Here is a 12,074-nt window from a genome sequence, read left to right on the forward strand (position 1 = left end):
CGCTCTTATTATAAAGATAGATTACGGAAATGAGAAATAACGCCTGGTGTAAGACCAAGCGCTTGGTGTAAGACCGAACACTACTTAATTTATAGAATAAAGGCTTGATAAATATAAGATATCATTTAACTAATGTTCAAGAACGAACGAAATATACAAATACATATAGATATACTGAAGTTTATAATTAAATACCAAGGAATGAATATCCTTGGTTGAACGCTTAAGTACAAATATTACAAAACGAAACGAAGACGCTAGTCTTCAACTAGAACTCTCTCTAAATGAAAGAATCTAGTTCCAACCGAGTCCATAAGAAAACCGAACACTATATCAAACAAGCGCTGGTCTAATACCAAACACTTATTAAGAACAAACGCTACTAAGAACGAACGCTTGTATAATCGAATGGTCAATACTGACTCTCGACAACATCCCTACCCATTTCATGTCTTTCATTAATCATCAATACTTTTAAACAACATACCATATTTCATCATCAACCAAATCATCAAACACAATCTCATTCCAGTTTCTCATACAGTCAACAATGCAGTAACAATCATTTTTCATATTCATTCAGCAATCAATGAACATGCATCCATTCAAATTAAGAAACTAAATCAAATTATATAAGCTTCCCTTACCTCTTAACGTGATCGAACGCTCACAGATATGGTCACTGGTTCACCTCTACAAATCCTTCTACCCTCAACGCTCGACAACTTCCGAAACTAGATCAAGTAAAGATCAAAACACTATCAGAATCACTCTTTTTAGAAGAGTGATCAACACATGAAACCAGAACTTGGGTTGCATGACCAGGAAACCACACGGCTGAGGGAGAGATGAACTTACCAGCTCGGAATCGAAAAATGATCGGTTCAAACGAACGCCCTCGACGCCGGGAATGCTTAGGTGTGGTCTGTTTGATGATCGGAGGAAGAAAAGAGTAAGATCTCGTAGAGAGAAGATGAAGAAATCTTAGAGAGAAGGAGGAAAAGAATGGAGTTTCAGAATGTTGAAGAAGATGGATGCATGCAGAGAGTGGTGTGAATGTTTGAAAACCTAGAGTTTTACTCCTACCGTCAAAATCGAACGGCCACTTCACTGCTCACACATGTCTTCCACTTTCTGTTTTCCAGCTCTCCTTCCTCGACACTTGTCTTCCACTCAACTGGGGTTTTGGGTGGATTTTTAATGGGTCTGACAAGTATTCTTATGACAATCAATTTTCTTAAATAAAGGGATTGGTTAAGAATGGAAACACATCGAAAGTTTTTGAAGAAATTGAAATTTTAAAATTTATAGAATGAATTTTAAAAAATCAGGAAACTTTAAATCACGCCTAAAGTCTATCACTAAAAAAATTACTCATGCCAATTTTTTTTAGGGTTAAATATGTTTTTAGTCCCTAAACTATTGACCGTTTCTGGTTTTCGTCCCTCTTCCAAAGTAAGGTACAATTTGGTCCTCATTCTTTAGAAAAACGTTCATTTTAGTCCTCAAAATTTTGTTTTTAGTCCTCAAAACGTTCGTTTTTTCGACTAAAACGAACGTTTTTTAAAGATTGAGGACCAAATTGTACCTTACTTTGGAAGAGGGACGAAAACCAGAAACGACCAATAGTTTAGGGACTAAAAACATATTTAACCCTTTTTTTTTATTAAAATATTAGTTTAATATTATTTTTGGTTTCTATTTTTGTGAGTTTTGTTTGGATTCATTTTTTCGAATGTTCAATATGATTCATCGTATTGTAATTTATGTTCAATTTGGTCATTTTGACTGACGATGTTTAAATCGTTAACGGTAATGTCAAAGTCAACAATCAATAAATGACGTGACCTATTTTATCTGATGTGGTTGCCTTCTTCATCTTGGTCACTTCATCATCTTCTGTCTTCAACCTCAGGCATAACATTCTCTGCTAGAGGAATGATTATGCAATTCCGATCTCACAAAACATATCTGACACAGTGAAACTTTGGATTTAGTTTCAGCAAGTTATAACGCTCTATGACGTTGAAGATGAAAGATAATGAAGTAGCTAGGATGAAGATGACGAGAGACATCCATATCAGATAAAATAGGTTATATCATTTACTGATTGCTGACTTTGACACTATGTCGTTAACGATTTAAAAGTTGTTAGCTAAAAAGACTAAATTTAAATAAATTACGATATAAAGAATTACATTTAATATTAAAAAAAATAAGTCGTGAGCCAAAAAATATTATACCAAGAAATGCATGCACATGTTTTCTACCAAATTTTTCTAAAGTTCATTTGATTTTGATACAAAATATAATTCACAGGAAACATTTCGAAATAGGAAAAAAATTTAAAATTAGCTGTGAATTTATATATCTATTTATAAATTATATAACTTTTTCTTGCCAATAAAACTTTCCCGTAAAAGTATTAAAAAAAAAAATTAAAGTATTTGCTAATATTTTTGTCAAGTTTTTTGTAAATTACTTTTGTGCAGGAAAGTAAAATAAAATATTATGTTAATTTATTATATTTAAAACATCTATTAAATTTTAACTTGTTTAGGTTTCATTGCTACAAAAATGTTATTATTTATAATTTTCTTTTAAATTGTTCACAATCCTAGAGACTGTTGCAGGATCCTGCAGCACACCTCCTCGGCAAACTACAACTACCATGATTGGCTCCAGTCCTATTGGGCTGATTCCGCACGCTTTGTGTACTCTGGCCAGCGTGGTGGAGCCGGTTGTCGACTTGTTTTGCAATTTCGTCCTCAAGATCGAGGACGGTCACGGAAAGCACGCCTTCATGAAGCTCAGGTTCGATTAGAGGAATGTGGCCTTCGACTTCAACTTGCTCTCCAATCACGAGAAGTACATCTGCCCCGAGCACGTGAAGGAATCTGGAGACTCCGCTGTTTCATCCACTGCCAGTAATGACGTTGACTGTGCCTCTACCGCCTTTACCTCCTTCATTCACAACGGAACCAGCCTTCGCAATGCCGTGGAACAAATTCTGCTCGACGACAAGCATCCCAAACCCAATTACGGTGCTCCTACCTTCGGCTCCTATTGTTATGGTAACTAACCATTTCTCTCTGTTCCACTTTTCTTCTAGTTTAGGTTGGGGTTTTATAAACTCTGATTTCGGTGCGGAGTTTGCGGAGTTTCGTTCCTCTGCTTTAGGCTGTAACTACTCGAAGGAACGGGATAGGAATAATCTTCTTGAATAAATGCAAGTAATCGAATGATTGAATATGGTGATATGTCGAAATTTGTCTTTTATGCATGCCGAATAAAAGCTTTGAGTTTCATCTTTTCAATAAAGCTTATGATCCTCTTCCTTGGAAAACTACTAGACCAGAAATAACAATTGGAACAAAGGGTGAACTTATCTTCATGAAGAATTAGAAATTCAGGTTATAGTTTAATTTAAGAAATATGATTATAGATTATTCTTGCTATGATCATTCATTGCTTTCACCTAACATTTTATGTCTGTGGGAAACGTAGTCCATATCACTGTTTTAGTGCCTTTACAACCACATGGTGTGGAGACATGTTAGAAATTTGCACTGTTAATCTGTCTTCATTGCTCAGCTTAAGCTTTCAAGGGAGTTGCTCCTTAATCAGAGGAAGTTCATATTGCACCCTGGACCTTGATAATGTGCTCATGCCAGTATTTCCACCCAATGAAGTGGTTGTTGGTGTTATTATAATGGAGGATGTCATCGAAGAGCTTCTTCAGGTTAGATGCTTTAGTGCATTTAGAATTAGCAGTTTGTGCTCCAAATTATTTAATCCTCTACATTTGTTTTGATATTCCTTTTAGTATTAATGGTGCAATTCTAGCTGTGGCTTAGAAGATGAACTCTGTCTCTTTGCTATTCACCCCTATACACCTTTATGCAATTAGCCATCACTCCTTGTTTCCACGTCGTATGGATAATTAAGTGCTATTTTTACTGTTAGTTATTGAAGAAAATTCTGCAGGACTACATCACCGTCATATTTGTTGCTAGAGCCTACTATTCTTGTTATGAACGCAATACACCTTGCAGTTTTGCTCTTATTGCCTTTTAATTTAGCTGTATGGGTTGATCCATCTTCATTAAATCTTTGTGTTACTAGCTAACATTATGTGCTCTTCGTATTTGGTCTAGTGAATAACAATAGATCATTGTTAACTTATTGTAATAGAAGCATATTAAATTGAGTTATTGCAAATACAGGATAAAAGTTAACATGTATGCTATGGATTAAAACGTTTTTATAATTTCTTAAATTTGTCTAATGAATTATGTTTTTAATATGCCTAGTGTTTTTCTGCAGGTCAACAAAGGAAGATCAACAAGTGTTAATTCGCACAACTGCTAAGGTTCATTAGCAATTTAAATTCTGATATTCTAGCTGCTAATGTACTAATTATTGGAGGCATTGACGCAGGAATAATTCATGCTCCAGTTAATTAAGCATAAGAATGACGAGGGCAGAGTTATTATGTTTATATGCAGGATACTACTATAATTTTATTAAATCTCATGGGTGTGTGTCCCAAACATTATTCTACTATAGAGTTTGTAATTAACTTAGCTCCTTGACAAATTGCCAAATTGTGTCAACGAGGAACATGTACAGTAATTAATGGTTTCAATTTACTTAACTATTTATTTTAAATATGCATGAATGGTTTGAAATTAGTGTTTTAAGTTTATGTAATACTTTCAATATGACAACTAATTATTTCTGGTTATTGAGGTTGAAAATATTTTAAGTTATTAAAATATTTGGCTACTTTCAATACTGTATTTATTTATTTCAAGTACTGATTTTAAAATTTATTTTTAAATATTAATAAAAAATAAAATAAATAAATCGTTTATAATTTATTTTGTCATTTAAAAATAATATGAAAATAAAAGTTATATATTTTATAATTTATTATAATTTTTTTGTGAAATTTTCTGCAAAATTATTAATCGAAAAAATATACTTACTAGTTGGGACTTTATATTGCAAGAAATTACTTGCGAATTTAAAACACGCAAGAAAATTTACTTGCAAAATTTAAATTTGCAAGAAAAAGTATATGTTAGTTTTTAAATTGATTTTTTCGCAAGAAAAATTATTGTGAATTTTGTTTTTGCAAGAAAATTTGCTGCGAATCTTTTATAAGATATTTTCTAGTGATCAAAATTAGGAAAAATGTCTAGAAATAGTTTTCTTACAAATATTTGTAAGAAATTTGTAAAAGAATCTCTTTAAAATATGAAAAATTATAGTAGTATATCGTTTAGTTTATCTATTTTTTCTTTAAACTTATATGAGTTAATTTAATTATGTAGTTGATTTCGTTTTTCATATCTTTACTTTTGTTAAATTTTTTTATGAAAAGGTTTATTAAAACAAATTTATTATTTATTATAAAAGAGATGGATTCAAATTTATCTATAACATTCGTTTGTTCTCTTTTCACTCGTACCTATTCTATTCGCGAAATTATTTTGTAATAATTTTTTTTAATACTTCTAATGAAAAGTAATTTTAACCAAATATATATATTTTTCACGAGGGAGTAAAATATTTCATTTCTTAAATCTATAATTATAACTTTTGTTTTGTAAAATTGTCATTCGAAATGTAATATTTCATATTAATCTTTTACATTTTTGTTAGTATTGTTTTTTTTAAATCAAAAGTATAAATAAAATAATAAAAGAGGCCTAACTAACCTGTATACAAAGTAAAAAATACATATATAGGAAAAACAATGGTAGTACCAAAGGCTTTTATAACCCCATTGTCCCCATAAATGGTATACTATCATTCTTACAAGATTTCAAATGTTTTGCACATTTATTTAAGAGTATGTCTTTTCCATTATAATATAAACATCTTTGTCTTGCGTAGATGTTGATGTACACTATTTCTTATGTTCTTTCTGTTTTGGAGTGCCTATTACAACTTCATCCTAGTTATGTGAGAGTACGTATTCAAATGTTTCTATCTCTTCCACCTTATAAAGGAGCACCAACATAAGTATTGGACAAGAAAAAATCAGCACTTTCTAAATAGAGATGCAAAACGTGTTCACAGATTATCATATACTCCCTTATATTTCCAGTCAACCCAATGTTATGCTAAAATTCTAATTAAGATTGAATGTCAAATCTTTGGCATATACACCATTCGGAGTATGATAAGAATGCTTTTTGAATTTTGTTTTTATCTATGTCTAAATGTTTAATTGTGCTAACCCAAAACTCTGGGTTTTTTTTTATCATCTTGTTCTATGTATTGCACATTTTTGTTGAGGGATATATATAGAGAGAAAGAGATGATAATTATTTTACTCCTAATCGATTTCATTACAAATCTTGGTATTTAAGTGATTGAAATGTCTATTTTTGTTTTTTTTTCATACATTTAGTACCTTATGGAATGTCAAATAAATTGTCTTTTTCAATAAAAGAAACATGTAAAAATAAGTGAATTTTTTTTAAGAGGTCTGAATTTAATTCGATACTATAAGTTTCCAAACGGAAATGCATGGATGTTACTTTGAATTCATGCAATAAACTAAACACTTGTTGATGAGTTTTCTTTTAAAAATTCATTAAAAAAAATGCAAAACACCATATTCATGTAACAAGTTAATTATGTTAGGATTTTATACAAATAGCTATTATTTTCATTAACATGGTTTACATAATAAATGTCTCAAATGATGTTAAAATTATATTAACAACACTTATTTGTGCTTTATAAGGAAAGATAAGTTTATACACTTGTGTATATCTTATTCCATTTTTGTGATTACCTCTTATAATTTTACAATTTCTAAATATTCCAATAATATAACACACCATAAACCATTTACTTTTTGTTATTTATTATATAACTTCTATTATCATTTATCTTTTTCACGGTTACATCATAATTTGTTTTCTTTCGTGTTACTCTAAATAAAATACAATAAATATTTTTGTTTACAAATGAAAATATTAAGCAATTTATGTAACATCCCAATATCTCACACTGGATAATTCATAATTTATATATTGTAACATTACATTTACGGTAACATTCCGTAATCTCACACTTAAAGATTTCCAGCTGATATATATCTATACATATTTTAAACTCAGATTTCAACTATAAACTTCTAAATATAACTCGAATTCTTCTAACTTATTCTTCAATCTCTTTCTTCATTGGTACTGGATCATATGACATTCCTTCATCTACTCCCGTATAACGAATTATACGATCATCGTACATACCCAAACACAAACAACACAAACAAGTAGGGTGAGCTAACATGCAACACTCATTTATAAAACATGCATAATTGATTTGATATTGACATCATATAATAATTATGTCATGCACCCTCAAACCATCATACCATAATTCATATCAGACACTCGTTCCACAATACCCAAAAGACACTCATCCCACAATACCCAAAAAGACACTCATCCCACAATACCCAAAAAGACACTCATCCCACAATACCCAAAAAGACACTCATCCCACAATACCCAAAAAGACACTCATCCGGATGATACGTTGATGAGCGGTCACGGGAGGTTATGCACTTGTGATGACTTCTACTTCTTCTTACAAATACACTTCCAAAATACTTCATACCATTCACAAGGTTAGTCCCCTCACTATGTCCAAAACCGGCACATAGACCAGGACCTCCTGCTCCTCTCACCACATAATTCATCCTTCTCTACTTGAGACTGGATGATTATTAGAGTATCAGGATAACCTCCAACTACAGGACCCTCAACATCAACATATACACAATTACCACATCAATACAGAATCTCTCCACGAGACTCATACAATGCTCACATTCCTCAACTCACATTATACTATTACGAAATCTCCCCATAATACTCATATCATGTTTCGACGCATAAATTCAAATCCAATATAAGAAATTACAATTAAAATTCATAAATTTCGTATCTACCACAATAACATGAATTCATTCCAACAATAGTTTAACAGTACATAATCTGTTCAACAAGAATTAAGTTAAAAGTTTGTCGAGTAGACTTCCAGGAAAGAGAGGTGCGTCACAATGGACAACTTAAGTACCAAGTCTTTCCTTAGCCAAAGTGTTCCTCAACTAGTTTTAACAAATTTCTTATTTACAGATTCAAAATAACAGCATATAATATTAACACAGAAATTCAATATAGATAGATGCACAGTAAACATTAACAGTATTCACACAGAATTTCAAGACATGAATAGTAATAAAACAATACTAAATCAGAATATAAAAGCTTAGAAAGGTTAGCTCCCCTACCTCTATTCCAGACTTCTCTTGCTCTGAATTTGCTTCCCCGAAAACTCTTCAGAACCTCTACTCTAAAATTTCTTCCTACTCCAAAAACTTCCTAATTTCTTCTCTTCTCCTAATTTCTCTCTACTTCTTGGTGCAAAAACTTCATTCCTCTGATCTCTATTTATAGGTAAAAATTTTTACTATTCATTAATTTTTTAATATTATTTATTATTTTAATATTATTTTAGAAATAATATTTTAATGAACAACTTGATCAATCTGATCATATCTCCTTCCATGCTACGTAGGAATTCTTATCCTTTCAAATTTTTATTTTTATTTTTTTTTATTTTTTTTTTTACTATTCACTTTTTACTATTCACTATTCACTATTCACTATTCACTATTCACTATTCACTATTCACTATTCACTATTCACTATTCACTTTTCTTAAAAATTTTGAATAAGTTAAAAATTTGAACCTCTAAAATTACAATAATTTTATATCCAAAAATTTAATTTTTTTCTATACATAAAATTATTATTACAAATAAAATGGTAAAATTTATTATTATAAATATTTTTCACGAGTCTTACATTCTCCCCAACAACAAAAATTTTCGACCTCGAAAATTCTATACATCAAGAAAATAGTTGAGGATATAATTGCTTCATTTCTTCTTCTAACTCCCATGTAGAGTCACCTGTTCTCCTATCCCAAACTACCCTGACTAAATTGATAGTTTTTCCTCTAAGTTCCTTTGTTTTAGTATCTTCTATAGAAACAGGTTGTACTTCTACTGAGAGGTCGTCTCGAATTTGAATCTCCTCTATTTCTATAATGTGAGATGGATCAGGTACATACTTTCTTAGTTGGGAGACATGAAAAACTGAATGAAGGTTGGCCAACTGAGGGGGTAGCGCAATCTCGTAAGCGACTGGCCCAATTCGTCTTAAAATTTGGTATGGACCAATGAACTTAGGAGAAAGTTTCCTGGAGCGAAGGGCTCTTCCAATACCCGTGGTTGAAGTTATTCGTAGAAAAACATGGTCCCCAGCCGCAAACTCTAACGGTCTCCTCCTTTGATCTGCATACGATTTTTGTCTACTCTGAGAAGCCTTCATTCTTTCCCGTATCAACTTTACTTTGTTGGTGGTTTGTTGTAGTAGCTCAGGTCCTATTAAAACTGATTCACCATCTTGATACCAGCACAACGGAGTTTGACATCGTCTGCCATACAGAGCCTCATAAGGTGCCATACCTATGCTTGCTTGGAAACTGTTGTTATAGGTAAATTCCACAAGAGGAAGTATTTCATCCCAACTACCAAGATGATCTAATACACAAGTTCTCAACAGATCTTCTAATGACTGGATAGTCCTTTCAGATTGTCCATCAGTTTGGGGATGATATGCGGAACTCATTCGTAATTTGCTGCCCATAGCTTCCTGTAGGGTTTGCCAGAATCTAGAAGTAAATCTTGGGTCTCTGTCTGACACAATGCTAGAAGGTATACCGTGCAATCTCACTATTTCTTTTATGTACAATTGTGCCAGTTTAGTCATTGACATTCTCAGATTTATTGCCAAGAAGTGAGCACTTTTTGTCAATCGATCAATGATGACCCAGATGGCATCATTACCCCTCGTTGTTCGTGGTAAATGGGTAACAAAATCCATAGCAATGCTATCCCATTTCCACTCTGGTATGTCTAATTGTTGTAGCATTCCTCCAGGCCTTTGGTGTTCTACCTTTGCCTTTTGGCAAGTCAAACAAGCTGCTACAAATTGCGCTACTTCCTTCTTCATTCCTGGCCACCAAAAGGACTCCTTAAGATCTTGATACATTTTAGTCATGCCGGGATGCATGCTAAAACGACTCTTGTGTCCTTCTTCAAGTATTAATCTTTTTATCTCAACATTGTCTGGTACACACACTCTACTTTTAAATTTTAATACTCCATCAGGTCCTAACCTAAACTCTTTAGTTGATTCTGTTTTTATCAGTTCTGATATCTCTTTCAGGTTAGGGTCCACCAATTGTTTCTCCTTGATTAAACTTAAAAAGTCGCTAGATATAGTCAAACTACTACATCTAATGAAATCGACTTCATACTCCATCTGTAGCTTCAGATCTCTGAATTTCTCCACCAATTCCAATTCTTTCATCATCATATGCGAAACATGTATCATCTTTCTACTCAAAGCATCAGCTACTACATTCGCCTTTCCCGGATGGTACAAAAGTTCGAAGTCATAATCCTTTAAAAACTCCATCCACCGCCTTTGCCTCATATTTAGCTCTTTTTGGTCAAATAAGTACTTCAAACTTTTGTGATCGCTGAATACTTGGAATTGAACACCATAAAGATAGTGTCGCCAAATCTTCAGAGAGAATACCACTGCTGCCAATTCTAGATCATGAGTAGGATAGTTCTTCTCATGAACCTTTAATTGTCTTGAAGCATAAGCCACTACCTTCCTTTCTTGCATGAGCACACATCCTAACCCCTGGTGTGAAGCATCACAGTAAATCTCAAAAGACTTACTTGGATTTGGGATAATCAATATTGGTGCACTTGTCAACCTGTGCTTCAATTCCAGGAAGCTTTTCTCACACTTGTCCGTCCAAACAAACGGTTGATTTTTGCGAGTTAGCTGTGTTAAAGGCGCTACTATTTTAGAAAAACCTTCTATAAATTTTCTATAGTATCCAGCTAAACCCACAAAGCTTCGTATTTCCGTCGTAGTCTTTGGTCTCTCCCACCGTAGCACTGCTTCCACCTTGGTTGGATCCACTGCTATGCCTTGAGCTGATATAACATGTCCCAAGAATTGCACCTTCTGTATCCAGAATTCACACTTTGACAACTTTGCATATAGTTTCTTTTCTCTCAAGATCTCAAGCACAATTCTTAGATGCCCCTCATGTTCTTCTCGACTTTTGGAATAAATAAGTATGTCATCTATAAAGACTACGACAAACTTATCTAAGAAGGGTTGAAAGATTCTGTTCATGTAATCCATGAACAAAGCTGGAGCATTAGTTACCCCAAATGGCATAACTACATACTCGTAATGTCCGTATCTTGATCTAAAAGCAGTCTTCTGTACATCTTCAGCTTTAACCAAAATTTGATGATATCCAGACCTGAGATCTATCTTTGAAAACACCTGAGCTCCATGTAACTGGTCCAACAGATCATCAATCCTAGGTAGAGGATATTTGTTCTTGATGGTTAGCTTGTTCAACTGCCTGTAGTCGACACACAATCTAGAGCTACCATCTTTCTTCTTCACCAGCAGTACCGGGGCTCCCCATGGTGATACGCTTGGTCGGATGAATTGTTTTTCCAATAGCTCTTCAATTTGCTTCTTTAGCTCTGCCAACTCTGCTGGAGCCATTCGATATGGAGATATCGATACGGGTCCAGCTCCAGGTATTAAATCGATGGAAAATTCTACTTCTCGTTGAGGTGGTAATCCTGGTATTTCTTCTGGAAATACATCACTAAACTCATTAACTATGAGAATATCAAGATTTTGTTCATCTTTCTCGACTTCCACATGAGTCAAGATAATGAAACACCGAGATCCTTCTTTGACTTCCTTTAACACTTGTTGTACTGACAACAACTCCACTTCTTCAGGGTTAGGGAAAATCAACTCCTTTTTGCTACAATCTATAAGGATACGATTGGCAGATAACCAATCCATTCCTAAGATTACATCTAAACCTTGTAGAGGTAAAGATATAAGATGTACTTTGAA

General features: G+C 33.1%; 1 long non-coding RNA gene across 1 annotated transcript; it reads left to right on the plus strand.

Annotated features, from left to right (window-relative positions):
• Window positions 1-2,630: 2,630 nt before the first annotated feature.
• Window positions 2,631-4,664, plus strand: LOC148194897 (uncharacterized). Its single transcript, XR_015781065.1, has 3 exons — window positions 2,631-3,074; window positions 3,595-3,742; window positions 4,327-4,664. It is a non-coding gene; the product is annotated as an uncharacterized LOC148194897 (long non-coding RNA).
• The last annotated feature ends 7,410 nt before the right edge of the window (window positions 4,665-12,074 follow it).

This window comes from Vigna umbellata, chromosome 7, assembly GCF_029865625.1.
Source record: "Vigna umbellata cultivar VRB3 chromosome 7, Vumbellata_1.0, whole genome shotgun sequence".
Lineage (NCBI taxonomy): Eukaryota > Viridiplantae > Streptophyta > Magnoliopsida > Fabales > Fabaceae > Vigna > Vigna umbellata.